General features: G+C 33.6%; 1 long non-coding RNA gene across 1 annotated transcript; it reads right to left on the bottom strand.

Annotated features, from left to right (window-relative positions):
• Positions 1–2,077: 2,077 nt before the first annotated feature.
• Positions 2,078–13,052, bottom strand: LOC121224652 (uncharacterized). Its single transcript, XR_005922297.1, has 3 exons — positions 12,808–13,052; positions 12,600–12,693; positions 2,078–2,564 (listed from the first exon to the last, which is right to left on the bottom strand). It is a non-coding gene; the product is annotated as an uncharacterized lncRNA (long non-coding RNA).
• Between the last annotated feature and the right edge of the window lie 3,137 nt (positions 13,053–16,189).

Here is a 16,189-nt window from a genome sequence, read left to right on the forward strand (position 1 = left end):
CCGGTGCTCATAAAGAGATATTCCATCCAAAAAAAATATCTGACACCGCCACTCGAACCCGTACCAAACAAAAGTTTTCTCTGTGCTTAAACAGACGACAAATAAAGAAGAACATGCTCAATTTTTCATACTGAAACCTAGCATAAAATGGGCATTCGCCCACGAGAACCTTCTTCTTTCGCTGAAGGGCGACATACACATCTAACCTTACCTTCAACTACAGATACCGTTGTACCTCAAAGGATGGAATCTTGGTATCATAAAGTAAGAATTCACCAAGGAAAGGCCCAAATCATCGTCCCAATGTTTCAGACAGTAATTCGGGTGGTAAATCATGCACATGTACCCAGAAGACAGCATGGTGGAGAGGCAATGTGTGAGGGTCTTGACTTGGCTGTAACGGCTCTAGTAGCAGTAAATGGTTGTTAAGAAACCAAGACATTCCCTTGAAAACCCTATTGAAATCAACGACATGAAAGAACTTAAACAAGTAGCGTTTCGCATCCAAGTCAATAATGGCAATACCCCCAATAGAGCTATAGACCAGCCATAGTGTTCCCTACAGAAGGGAAGTAAACCACACTATCAATCAAGCAACTATCAACGAGAAAAAATTGAAATTCATCCTCAGTCTCAATTGCTTCTTCTTGAAAAGCGTCTTCCTCCTCCTCCTCCTCAAGGTTCAAATTTTCCATCTCGTCCTCCATACTTTTACTAGACCGGGAGAAACCGATAGTAATTGCTAAAGAAAGAAAGAAAACGGGGAAGAAATGGGAAACCTACAACCTGCCAACTAGGATGACGAAAACCGTGTCAAAAAGATAAACTAAACCTCCCACAATAGAGAATATTTACTTTCACACAAAAAAAAATTAAGTACACTTAATAGCGAAGAAAAGTGAGAGAAAAATAAATAAGAAAAATGATCATTTTAAATAATACATTGCCAGTAACATGTTTTTTAATTAGCCTAAATATGTGGAGTTTCCACTTGTTTATTTGGGCTCCAAGTGTCTTTATTTTATGGTGCCCAATGGTAAATATGTAACAATGCAAACAAAAATAACATGTCAATTTTGTGTTTTTATTACTTTATATTAATTTTCTGTCTCTAGCGATGCACAATAACTTGTGTATTTTATAAAATTATTATTTAATAACAACACATTAATTACATTTATTGATTCTGAAAATACAAACAACTTTAAAAATATGTTTTAAGTTTTTGAAATATAATATATTTATAATATTATGAATATAATTTATATTTTAATTATGAAGAAAAAAAATTGAAAACACAAAACTATTGTAATATGTATATATAATAACTGATTCAGAATGTCGGTTTAAATAATTTTAATCTTAGAAATAAAGTTTTGTATAATTCTTTTACATTAGAAATAATGTCTAATACAACAAAAAAGAACTCATACCATACATATTTACAATTGACTTATTTTAACTCGATTTTCAAAGCTTATAAGTTTAATTATTTTTCGATTTTTAACTTAAAATATTAGTAATTTAAGCTAAAAGTTGACTCTTCAAACATTATTGAAATTTGGACCAATGAGCTTAAAGAAAGGGATTTGGGCCTGAATAAATATTGGGTTTCACTTTTAACTTATAATTTTGAATATATATTACTATAATTATATTAAATATTTATTTTTTTATTAATAAAAAATCCAAAAAAAAATTTAAAAAAGGAAGATTATAAAAAGGTCCTTCAACTTTTCAAATCATTACAATTTGGACTTTTGTCCTTTTCCTATACCATTTTCAGAACCCTTTGCTTAGCTGCTACCACCTTATCAGCCACCCTCAACATTGGCCACCTCCACAAACCAACCATTTTCCTCTACAACCATTACACCTGTAACACCCCTTACTCAATCCGATATTTGGGTCAAGGTATTGGGATGTCACATTTATTGCCGGAGTAACTATAATAATATCATATCAACAAAACATTCATAATGCATAAAATAATATGATTTTCTAGCTTAACTAAGCTTAGACGAACATTTTGAAAGCTTCCTAAGTAGCCAAAACTCAATCCGAGACAAAAAAGATAAAGATTCAAGCCATCGAAAGCTCAACGCGAGTCACTAGGCTCTATGTCGCAACATGACAAATTGTTAAAGCTCGTCATGACATCATTAGGTTCCATGTCGTGACGTGACAAACTGTAAAAGCTCGTTGTGATGTCAACAGGCCGTCATTGCGACGTTGATCGTGCAACTTCAAAACCTGCACATTTTGCTCCCTAACCACCTTAAACCACTTCCATAGGCTATATCCCTTCCAAACAACCAATAACCATTGCTAATATACATTTACCAACCATAAACATTACTCAAATCATCATGAAACTACTTCAAACATATCCAAAATACAAAGTTTATAATGAATATCAATGTCCAACAATTTCATCCTTTAAATAATATATTTAACATTCTTGATAAATTCCTATGTACATGCCAAATCTATGCCCAAAAGTTTGAAATCATACTTCCTTCAAAGCTTAAGATGTGATGAGATGAGTTGGAAACCATCTTCACCTACATATTTGAAAGAAACGCATTAAGCTCATGAGAGCTTAGTAAGCATATCAAGAATTAAACAACACATCTAAAATTCATTCCATACACATACATAGTTATATACTTATATGTAAAAATTATTATATAATACTATCATTAATCTTTATCATCATGCATAAATTTTATTTCAATAAAATCTACAATAAGATGCCAATCCAATAAAATACAAACCACTTACCATTGCCACTTAATTTTCATTTACCTTTTTTTATCGAGTGGCCCCATTGTAGACATAATAGAACATAATAAGATATACAGAAATAACGATAAGATGCATCAAAGTGGCACTGTAATGGCCTAAATTCAAGGTTATCGGAACAATGATTTCGTAACCATAGATCCGATTTAAAGAGAAATTTATTTCAATATTTTTGATTTAAAATTGATATGATAGGAAAATCGTATGAAAATATTGATAGAAAAATTTTATCGATTTAGTGATTAGATAGAAAAAGAAATTATTGAAGAAATTGGGTAAAAACAAGGTATCGAGACCTCTATCTCGTAAAACCGAGTCAAAAATAATTTTATAAATATTTATGAAATGTTATTAATGTGGTATTAAAATTTCGTTAGGAAATTTTAATGTTTGGGTAGTCAATTAAATGAAAAGGACTAAATTGTAATAGGTGTAAAAGTTGCTAGAGTGATTAAATAGCTTAAGAATCTAATGAGAAAGGATTTAAAAGGCATTAGACCCAAAAGTTATTTGGGCTGGACGGCAAGGGTATGAAATCAGTAGAAAAATTGATAAATTAAGGGTAAAATTGGAATATTGCAAAATTAACTAAATAAAACTAGGACTAAATAGGAAATATCTAGATTTCTCTTCATTTCTCTTCAATTCCAGCAGCTAAAAACGCCATAGGAGGGTTCTCTAAGCTGGTATTTCATAATTTTTTAACCAAGTGAGTTAATCCTTGCCTTTTTCTTGTAATTTTTGTGTTTCTAAGACTTTTACAACTAGGTCTTACTATTAAATTTATTAGTTTTTGATTTCATGGATGAAATTGAAAGTCACCATGGTTGAGTGCTGTAAGTTTATGATGAAATAGAATGAAATTAAAGCTTTAATTTGTTTATGAGATGATTTTATTAGGTAATTTCAATAGAAATTGATTTTTAGGACCTAATTGTGAAAATGCCTGGAATTAAAGTCTATTGCTGAAATTCTGATTCCTAAAGGTTTTAAATTAGTTTAAGGTGATAGAATAAAATGTTAATTGAGAAAAATCAGCTCAATTGAGAGGCTAATTGAGTAGGGACGAAATTATCATTTATTAAAAGCTTAGGGGAAAATGGTAATAAACAGCTTACACAAAAACAGTTTGGACAGCAGCAGTAGACTAAATTTGAAAAATCACCATAAAATGTAGAAATCGAATTAGAGGATGAAAAAAATATGGCATTAAAGCTTATTGAGTCTAGTTTCTCATAGAAGAAATAGTGTAAGCAATGAATTTTTAAATTTTGAGATATAATGAATTTTGTGAGAGAAGGTCAGAATGAATTCGGGTTCCCCTGTTCTGAATTTGAAAAATCATAAAAAAATTGAATAAAAACAATTATGGGCTTAAATTTATATGTATAGAATCCTTAATGAGTCTATTTTTAATAGAAACAAACAAGAACATTATTTGAATTCTGTATGAATAGATAATTAATTTTTAGTGAAAAATGGTCAGAACTGTCGACAACAGAACAGGGGTGACTTTAAAGAATAAACTGTACTTGTTGGATAAACCAAAAGTTCTGAAAATTTTATGGTAAAAATATATATGAGTCTAGATTTAGGGAAAATTAATGGATCTTAATTTGGAGTTCCGTAGCTCAAGTTATAAATAATTTAGTGACTATAACTCAAGTAGACAGCTTTGAATGAACTATAAATAATAGTTGAATTATAGAGAATGTTGCATATGAACATGAAATGTATTAAATTGATAATTAAACTTATTTATTTAGATCCAGAAGATTCAAATACGAAGCTAGATCGAGGAAAGGAAAAAGTTCGGGATTAGTAGATTTTTATTGTTTACAAACAAGTATCAAGGTAAGTTCATGTAACTTGAATTATATTCTTAAATGCTTGAAAAGCATGTTTTTGATATGAATATGATTTGAATGTTCATTATATGAAAATTAATAAAACATTGATATATTTGATAAAATGGGAAGAAATCCCGGTTGAATGAAAGGAAAATTCGATGGATCTCTGAAAAGGAATTGACGATAAAAAGGATCTTTCCCGGACGGGTGATCCTATCTTGATATAGCCCTCCCGAAGAATATGTGTAAAATGGATTTAGCCCGGACGGGTAATCTGAATTAGGGTCTGAATTTAGCCTGGACTGGTAATTCAGATCCAAGCTCATTAGAGTAATTGTCGTTGCAGGGGATTTAGCCTGGACTGGCAATCCCGACAATACTCTATGAGTTTATATTGCAGGGGATTTAGCCTGGACTGGTAATCCTGCTGCAAGGTTGAGGTTCGTGGGAGTGTGCTCTCTGAAATGGAAATGTGCGCACATGAATATGAATTGATAGACCCAGAATTGTACACTAAAAGTGTACATTTGAAAATCCATCGAAAATTTTAAGAAATTCAACGGGATAAATATGGAAAATAACAAGGAAATGGAAATCATGGTATTGACGAGCTCATCAATCATGGTATATATTATTGGTACATGGAAATTATTGTACTAACTTGAATGTTGAGTTTGTGCATATTAGGGTAATAATGCATTGAATGGATATATGGATGTTTATTGTATTGTATTGAAAATATTAGGTAAGTATAATTCTTGTTACATGAGCTTACTAAGCACGAAGTGCTTACCCCGTTTCCTTTTTCCCTGTTTTGTAGTGTTAAGAGCTCGGAGGTCGGATTTGGTCGGAGACACATCACACTGTCAATCTCAGGATTTCAGTATATAAAGAAACTTTATTTTGGAAATCAATGGCATGTATAAGCTAACAAAGTAAATGTTGACGTGAAATGAATGTAAAGTTAGCCATTAGTATGGTTAACAAACCTGGTTTTAGATATGTGATGACGTTATCTTATAAATATGCATGAATTTATCTTGAAAATATGTTGAATTGATTTGTTGATGTGGATTGGTCTCGATTTAATATTGCAGGGAAGGTTAGATATTTATAAAGGGGCTATATTGAATATAAAAAAAATTTAATTCGTAAACTCCGGTAATGCCTCGTACCCTATTCCGGCAATGAATACGGGTAGGGGTATTACATTTATTGGTATCAGAGCTACGGTTTAGCCGGTTCTAGGACCGATGTAGCAAATACGGGATTAGCTATACAAGCCATTTAAATTATTATTGATAGTGTGATATCTCCTGACCATTTAAAATGTGCTTTTCTTATAGTAATGTCATCTGACCGAGCTCAATCTAAGGAAGCTGGGAGTCATGCTCCGGCTTCAGTACAAAGAGAAGAAACTAGTAGTAGAAGGCCCGAGACAGAGGGTCGAGGGGAGGAGACAAAACCAGCCTTCTTTCAAATGATGAATGAATGGTTTAATCAATACTTAAGAACTAACCCTGTAGTGCAGCAAGTTCAAGCTCCCCCTCCTGCTCCTTCACCAGTTCCCGAGATCCCACAGGGTGCAGGTACTAAATCTGTCAGAAAAGGAAAAGCTCTAGTAGATAAAATTCAAAAATATGGGGCCGAAGAATTTCGAGTAGCAGTTGATGATGATTCTGAATGGGCTAAATTCTGGTTAGAAAACACTACTCGGATTCTGGAAGAATTATCTTGTACACCAGAAGAATGTCTGAAATATGTCGTCTCACTGCTAAAAGACACAGCTTACCATTGGTGGAATACTAAAGCTTCAGTTGTTCCGAAAGAAGAAATTACATGGGAATTCCTTCAGACTAAGTTCAGAAAAAAATATATCAGCCAGAGGTTTCTCAATCAGAAAAGAAAAGAATTTCTTGAGTTGAAACAGGGTAACAAATCAGTATCTGAATATGAAAGAGAATTTGTTCGATTGAGTAAATATGCTCGAGAATGGGTACAGTCAGAAGCTGAAATGTGCAAACGATTCGAAGAAGGGTTAAATGAAGACATTAAACTACTGATCGGAATTCTTCAAATTCGAGAGTTTGCTACATTGGCAGAGAGAGCTTATAAAGCAGAAGAATTGAGCAAAGAAAAGAAACAGGCTGAGAGGGAAGCTCGAATTTTTAGTAAAAGACCGATGGGAAAATCCCAGTTTTCTACTTCAAAGAAATTGAAGAAGTATCAGGATCGTTCTACTTCAGCCATTGGGTATTCGGGCAGAGAGCGAGGTTCTCAACGCACTAATCCAAGACCTTCTACTCCATCAGTGACTAGTATTGGTAGTGTTGGCACTCCTAAACCGAGATGCCAGTACTATAATAAAGCTCATTTTGGTGAATGTCGATTAAAGAGCGGGGCTTGTTACCGATGTGGTTCTTTTGACCATTTCCTCAGAAATTGTCTAGAAAGGGGTGAAAAAGAAGCTGAACAGATATCGAAGCTGAGTAATCCAGTTTCGAGAGGTAGACCACCTCGACCATCCGGTAATGCCAGTGTTAGTCGAGGAGCTACAAAAGATACTGCAGGTAGGCCTGAGGCACGAGCACCTGCTAGGACATATGCCATTCGTGCTAGAGAAGATGCCTCAGCATCCGATGTTATTACTGGTGCATTTTGTTTACTTGATATTGATATTACTGCATTGATTGATCCTAGTTCTACGTATTCATATATATGTGTTAAACTTGCAATTATTAAAAATTTATCTGTTGAACCTACTGAATTTGTGGTTAAAGTCTCGAACCCCCTAGGCCAGTCTATGTTGGTGGATAAAATTTGTAAAAATTGTCCACTGATGGTAAGAGGTTATTGTTTCCCGGCTGATTTGATGTTACTGCCATTTGATGAATTTGACGTGATATTGGGCATGGACTGGTTAACCCAGCATGATGCGGTAGTAAATTGTAGACAAAAATATATTGTGCTAAAATGTCAGAATGGTGAGTTGCTCCGGGTTAAATCTGATCAGACAGAGGGGTTATCTGATATGATTTCGGTAATAGCAGCACAGAGGTATGTCAAAAAAGGGTATGATGCTTACTTGGCTTATGTATTTGACACCAAAGTATCTGAGTAAAAAATACAGGCAGTTGTAGTGGTATGTGAATTTTTCGATGTGTTTCCAGAGGAATTGCCAGGATTGCCACCAGAAAGAGAAGTGGAATTTTCTATAGATTTGATTCTGGGAACTACTCCGATCTCCATAGCTCCATATCGTATGGCTCCTACAGAATTAAAGGAGTTAAAGACACAGTTGTAAGAACTTGTTGACAAGGGTTTTGTCCGACCGAGTCATTCATCTTGGGGTGCTCCGGTTCTGTTTGTGAAAAAGAAAGATGGGTCTTTGAGATTGTGTATCGACTACTGGCAGCTTAATAAAATAACCATAAAGAATAAGTACCCGTTACCCCGAATTGACGATTTATTTGATCAGCTGAAAGGTGCTACTGTGTTTTCAAAGATTGATCTTCGATCAGGTTATTATCAGTTACGAGTAAAGGAGTCAGATGTGCCAAAAACAACCTTTAGAACCAGGTACGGGCATTATGAGTTTCTAGTTATGCCGTTTGGGCTAACTAATGCACCTGCAATATTCATGGATTTGATGAACCGGATATTCAGACCGTACTTAGACAGATTTGTAGTAGTATTCATTGATGATATTTTGGTTTATTCTCGGGATGAAGAAGAACATGCAGAACATTTGAGAATTATATTGCAAATTCTACGAGAGAAGCAGTTATATGCTAAATTCAGTAAATGTAAATTTTGGCTTCGAGAAGTGAGTTTTCTTGGACACATTGTATCTGCCGAAGGCATCAGGGTAGATCCAAGTAAAATATCAGCTATTGTCAATTGGAATCCATCGAAGAATCTATCTGAAGTTAGAAGTTTCTTGGGTTTAGCTGGTTATTATCGTAGATTTGTACAGGGATTCTCTATGATAGCTTCTCCAATGACTCGATTATTGCAAAAAGATGTAAAGTTCGAGTGGACTGATGAATGTCAACAAAGTTTCAACCGATTGAAAGACCTATTAACAAAAGCACCTGTATTAGTACAGCCTGAACCGGGTAAGGAATTTGTTATTTACAGTGATGCCTCATTAAATGGTCTAGGTTGTGTTTTGATGCAAGAAGTTAAAGTAATAGCCTATCCTTCAAGACAACTTAAACCACATGAAAGAAATTACCCAGTACATGATCTTGAATTAGCTGCTATTGTATTTGCGCTGAAGATATGGCGGCATTACTTGTACGGTGAGAAATGTCATATTTATACTGATCATAAAAGCTTGAAATATTTGATGACACAGAAAGATTTGAATTTGAGACAGCGCAGGTGGCTTGAACTGATAAATGACTATGATTTGATTATTGATTACCATCCGGATAAGGCTAATGTTGTAGATGATGCTTTGAGCCGGAAATCTCTGTTTGCTTTACGAGTTATGAATACCCGGTTATCATTGACTGATGATGGTTCAATCCTAGCAGAATTAAGAGCTAAACCGGCATTTTACAGCAAATATGTAAAGCTCAGAAGAATGATGAGAAGTTACAAGTTAAATGGGCACAGTGCGAGTCAGGTAATGATTCTGAATTTCAGATTGGTTCTGATGGTTGTTTATTATTCAGAGGTAGGGTATGTGTACCTCAGAATTCAGAGCTTATACAGAAGATTCTACGCGAGGCTCATAGTGGTATTATGTCTGTACATTCGGGGAGTAATAAAATGTATAATGATCTGAAAAAGATGTACTTGTGGTCGGGAATGAAACGCGATATCTCTGAGTTTGTATCAAGGTGTTTAATATGTCAACAAGTTAAAGCTGAACATCAGGTACCTTCGGGGTTACTTCAGCCAATTACTATACCAGAATGGAAATGGGAAAGAATCACTATGGATTTTGTATCGGGGCTACCTTTGTCTTCGAGGAAAAAAGATGCTATTTGGGTGATTGTTGACCGATTAACAAAGTCAGCTCACTTTATTCCGGTACGTATGGATTATTCTTTAGATAAACTAGCTGAACTGTACATATCTGAGATTGTCAGGCTACATGGAGTGCCTGTCTCCATTATATCAGATAGAGATCCCTGATTTACGTCTCGTTTATGGGACAAATTGCAAGAAGCCTTGGGTACTCAGTTGTATTGCAGCACTGCATTTCATCCTCAAACAGATGGTCAATCTGAGCGTGTAATTCAAGTATTGGAAGATATGCTCCGATGTTGTATACTAGAGTTTGAAGGTAATTGGGAGAAGTATCTACCTTTGATTGAATTTGCTTACAGTAACAGTTATCAGTCCAGTATTAAAATGGCTCCTTATGAAGCTTTGTATGGTAGAAAATGTAGAACACCGTTATATTGGACAGAGCTTAGTGAAAGGAAGATACATGGGATTGATTTGATCCGGGAAACAGAAGAAAAAGTAAAGGTTATTCGAGATAGTCTAAAAGCAGCTTCCGATCGTCAAAAATCATATGCCGACCTTAAACGAAAAGAGATTGAATTTCAAGTCGGTGACAAGGTATTCCTGAAAGTGTCTTCTTGGAAGGAAGTCCTCCGATTTGGTCGAAAGGGTAAACTGAGTCCAAGATTTATCGAGCCATATGAAATCATAGAAAGAATTGGACCGGTCGCTTATCGATTGGCATTATCACCAGAACTTGATAGAATCCATAATGTTTTTCATGTATCTATGTTACGACGATATCGATCAGATCCTTCACGTGTTATTTCTCCGACAGAAGTGGAGATTCAACCGGATATGACTTACAATGAAGAACCGGTCAAGATATTGGCACGAGAGACAAAAGAGCTTAGAAATAAAAAGATAAATTTGGTGAAAGTATTGTGGCAAAAGCACGGGATTGAGGAAGCGACATGGGAACCGGAGGAGGCAATGAGGAAACAATACCCAAATCTCTTTACTGGTAAGATTTTCGAGGAAGAAAATCCTTAAAGGGGGGAGAGTTGTAATGGCCTAAATTCAAGGTTATCGGAACAATGGTTTCGTAACCATAGATCCGATTTTTGCTTGAAGATTCAAATACGAAGCTAGATCGAGGAAAGGAAAAAGTTCGGGATTAGTAGATTTTTATTGTTTACAAACAAGTATCAAGGTAAGTTCATGTAACTTGAATTATATTCTTAAATGCTTGAAAAGCATATTTTTGATATGAATATGACTTGAATGTTCATTATATGAAAATTAATAAAACATTGATATATTTGATAAAATGGGAAGAAATCCCGGTTGAATGAAAGGAAAATTCGATGGATCTCTGAAAAGGAATTGACGATAAAAAGGATCTTTCCCGGACGGGTGATCCTATCTTGATATAGCCCTCCCGAAGAATATGTGTAAAATGGATTTAGCCCGGACGGGTAATCCGAATTAGGGTCTGAATTTAGCCTGGACTGGTAATTCAGATCCAAGCTCATTAGAGTAATTGTCGTTGCAGGGGATTTAGCCTGGACTGGCAATCCCGACAATACTCTATAAGTTTATATTGCAGGGGATTTAGCCTGGACTGGTAATCCGCGCAAGGTTGAGGTTCGTGGGAGTGTGCTCCCTGAAATGGAAATGTGCGCACATGAATATGAATTGATAGACCCGGAATTGTACACTAAAAGTGTACCTTTGAAAATCCATCAAAAATTCCAAGAAATTCAACGGGATAAATATGGAAAAATAACAAGGAAATGGAAATCATGGTATTGACGAGCTCATCAATCATGGTATATATTATTGGTACATGGAAATTATTGTACTAACTTGAATGTTGAGTTTGTGCATATTAGGGTAATAATGCATTGAATGGATATATGGATGTTTATTGTATTGTATTGAAAATATTAGGTAAGTATGATTCTTGTTACATGAGCTTACTAAGCACGAAGTGCTTAGCCCGTTTCCTTTTTTCCTGTTTTGTAGTGTTAAGAGCTCGGAGGTCGGATTTGGTCGGAGACACATCACACTGTCAACCTCAGGATTTCAGTATATAAAGAAACTTTATTTTGGAAATCAATGGCATGTATAAGCTAACAAAGTAAATGTTGACGTGAAATGAATGTAAAGTTAGCCATTAGTATGGTTAACAAACTTGGTTTTAGATATGTGATGACGTTATCTTATAAATATGCATGAATTTATCTTGAAAATATGTTGAATTGATTTAGTTGATGTGGATTGGTCTCGATTTAATATTGCAGGGAAGGTTAGATATTTATAAAGGGGCTATATTGAATATAAAAAAAAATTTAATTCGTAAACTCCGGTAATGCCTTGTACCCTATTCCAACAATGAATACGGGTAGGGGTATTACAGGCACTTTTTTTGCACGAACGTACAAATATCACTTTGCACTGAAATGCCACTACACTTGCATCGTAGTGCCACTTTCACTTGCACCATAGTGCCACTATCATTTGCATTCTTACTCACTTTTCTAATGCCATGCTAGTTATATCCAACTAGTTCTCATTTTGTCGACTTGGGTATCTAAACTATACAATTTAATTACATTGTCTCATCAAAGAAATCAATTCAAATCTTACCCTTTTTACAATTTAGTCCTTATACAAATAACACCAATCAATCATCAATTTCACTTGACATCTATTATGTCAACATTCAACATTTCACTAAATTACTCCAGGTCAATATCTATTTCACATATCTAATTTTTGCACTATTCATTTTCTTTAATTTATATTACAAATACACTTTAAATTTATTATATTAATATCATTTTGTTTTCAAATAGTTTCCAAAATGCATAACATCATTTTTCAACAACAAACATATTTCATGAATGTTACTTAACCAATTTATCATATTTTTCCTTAGGGTATAAATTAGGTGAAGTAAATTATTGATATACTTACAACCAAATTACTTGAAAAGACCCTCTCTTCCTTCATTTATTTGCTACCTTCTTGCCCTTGTCACCCACTTGATAATCACTCTTCTTCTCTTTCGCTTCATTACACAACACATATACATTAATCATTACCAAAATAAAAACCATATAATATTTCCATACATTATGAAGAAATAAATTTGTTTTCGTATGAGCAAACCTATCATTATTACCTTAACTTTCCCAAAATCCCTATCTTTTCTTCATTTTTTTTCTCCTCCAAAAATGTCTATTAGCTAGCTTTGCAAAAAAATAAGCTCAGGAGTTGCCCTCCTAATTTTGCTAGCAATCTATGAAGAAAATTTTGAGTTTAAGTTTGGAAAAGAGTTGAAAATGGAGGAATGACTAAAATGAAAGAAAAACAAATCTTGATAAAATGGGGAATGAGTGTGACATGAAAAGGAGATGATGATGATTTTTTTTTCTCATCTTTCTTTTTCCACAACTTTCTATCAAAATGTATTTCATCTTTTCTTTTTATATATATTTTATTAAAGGAAAAGCCATCATCATGCCACATGTGTGATGTCCATTCATCTTCAATATCATTCACTCAATTTTCTTCTTTTATGGTTAAATTACACTTCAAGTCTTTACTCTTTTTCTCCTTTATTTAATCTAACAATTTCCTATTTCTAATTTTTACACTATGGCCTAACACTTCTACAAGTTAGTCCATTCCTTGAATTAATTTTTCTAAATTCAAAAGTCCTTTTAATTTCTTATAATGTCCAATCACCTTCTTTACTAATATTAATAATTCTATTTTTTACTTCTTCAAAAATTTTGAACATGTGCCAACTCGAATTGACACTGTTCACTTCTTGGGAAATGTCAAGGATGTTACAGCACCAATAACCGACTGCCTTCATTCTTTGTTTTTAAACAAAATGTGATTTACTCTAAAAATATATAAATAATTTTTCTCATTTCTTTGGATCACAACTAAAATTAAATTGAGCTTGTATTTGTAAAAATTAAGATAACATATAACACCCTAGTTTTGGTAGATTCCAAATTATGGCGTGTAGTTTTAAAATAGTTTGTGTGATGAAGTAGTATCAGCCCAAATATTTCTATTGGCGTATACATATAGGTGTATAGTAACTGCCACTTGAGTTAGTAAGAATTTGATTTCATGATATTCTGCTATTCTAAGGAGAAGTTCGTGTTAAGGGATACAAGAGAAATATGGGATGAGTACTCGCCAAAGGTATAGTACGTCTAATTTGTATGGAATATTGTACTAGTTAGAATTTAAGCAATCTGATTAGAAACCAACTGTATAACTTAGCCTGATAATTTTGATGAAGGGAACTTATTTATATTTTTTCTCAGAAACTATAGGCAAATAAGAAGGCAATATCTGATACGTTTGACACTTGTTAAATTCCACTAAGCAAGATGAGTCATATTTATATATGAGAGTGTGTTCTGAAAGGGGTTTTTCTTCCTCTTCCTTAAGTGGAATTTACAGATACCTTCCTTAAGTCTAGATGTATCTCTTTATCAATAATCTAGAAGCTAAGGTTATGTTATGATCAGTGGCTATTCCATTCTTAGTGGTTGTTGCTAGTTCGAGATGGACATCCGGATCTAGAGTTTTGAACTACCATTTGTGAGAATCAGGTGAGTTCTATACTAACTCCTATATGTAAACTATTCATATTATGAGTCATTTATCGAAAATTAATTGAACTATGGATTCGAAATCATGAAAAGTATAGTATGTGATGATTGGTGTATGAGTATTGAAACATTGAAGTATGGTTGAGTATGTATATGTGAGTTTAGGCAAATCCATATCGTAAACACGACAACTAAGAATAGCCTCTATGGCGAACTCTGAAAAATAGCATTTGTGGCGAACTCTGAAAGGAAAGCCTTTGTGGCAAATTTTGAATGGAATGCCTTGGAGGCATACTCTATAGGATTGTCTATGTGGTGTCTTCTGTTAGGCCTATGTAGCATAAATTGTCAAAGATGTTTGGTAAGATCTAAATCTAAATGTCTATATCTATTGTAAGGTAAGGGTAAATTCTTTTAGTACAGCAATAAGTAAAGCTAAAGTGAAGAATTTATATGTTCTAGGTTATGAGGGACTACGTCTTAAGGGTTTTCCATGAAAAAAGAAAGAAAGATGTGTATATGTATGTCAAGAAGGGTATCTATTATGATGTTCTGTAAATATGGAAAGTCAGGTGTATTGTATCTTTTTCTAAAATTATTCTAAACCAGAGTCAATGTTATCTTGAATTATGGGATTTTATATATCATGTCATGGAATTCGTCAGAGTGGTCCACGCAATGATTTATTAGTAAGGATATGTTTGGTACTAAATCGAGATATGGCTAAGTATGAATTTATAGTATTATATTATACGTAAGTAATCACCAAACATATATAAGTATCCACTCGTGATAAATGTCAGTGAACAATTATTGAGATAAGAATAAGGGTTAAGGCACGAATTGTTGGAAGTGTTTTTTTTTAAAGTATATTTTGTTAAGGAAGTATTATGGGACAAGAGATTTATGAAACAATTGGAAGGATTCTCCAATTAATTAGATATGAAAGATTAAGTATAACAAAGGTATGATAATTAACGTATACGGGAGTGATAAGACCATATGGAATTAGCCGAAGTAAATGATACATAGTAGTAGTTGACTCATAGAAATTCCTACAAGATTGTAAAGCATCCATCAAGGTATGGTTCATGAGCTCACTAAGTACTCTTGTACTTGCAATATTTGTTATTGCTTTTCAGGAGATTAAGAAGAGACTTTGCTTGGAAGGACAACCCAAGAGTACGCGCCGAGTTGGTGGCGATGAGGGCTATTATACATACAATGGAATTGAGGTATAGTATTGGAATACGCCCTTCTAGTCTGTTTTTGATAAACTTTCATTTTGTAAAATATATTTGATTCGAGTCGGTTGTAATTAAATATATTTTAAACACATCCATTGTTTTATTGTAATAAGCATTTAATTAAAATGTCACAGTACATGTTTAAAGAAATAGGTAATTTGTAAATTGTTTTTGTTAGTGTTTGAGTTTTGTGTGGTAACACCCGAATCCGAACCTGGTGAATCAGGTCGGGTTTGGGGCGTTACATAACACATGCTTAATAAGGTACTAATTTTGGCATTGCAATGGTACTAAACTTTTTTTGTGTATAACCGACTCCCGAATCAACATTCTCTTTGGACTTTAACGTAGACTCATAATTTTTTTTAAAAAGAACTTTAATTTTTTTCGTAAAGATGGTTTTACTAGTATCCAATCACACTTAGCTAAAAAAAAGATCGATGACGATTTTTTTTTAATTTAAAGTCTTCATTTTTTGATAAAATCTCTTGTTTTCTCCAAATCAAAATTTCTATAATTTATTAATAATTCATTAAGTTGATTTTTGAATTTCAACTGGAAAATTGGTCACTACACGTTAATTTGAAAATAGAGTTATTCGTCGAATAGAACTTTAAGTATAAAATGTAGGGAAAAATGTTGTGATTATAATTTACCATTATTAGTTTAAAAATTTGGC

Source organism: Gossypium hirsutum, chromosome A03 (genome assembly GCF_007990345.1).
Source record: "Gossypium hirsutum isolate 1008001.06 chromosome A03, Gossypium_hirsutum_v2.1, whole genome shotgun sequence".
Taxonomy (NCBI): Eukaryota; Viridiplantae; Streptophyta; class Magnoliopsida; order Malvales; family Malvaceae; genus Gossypium; species Gossypium hirsutum.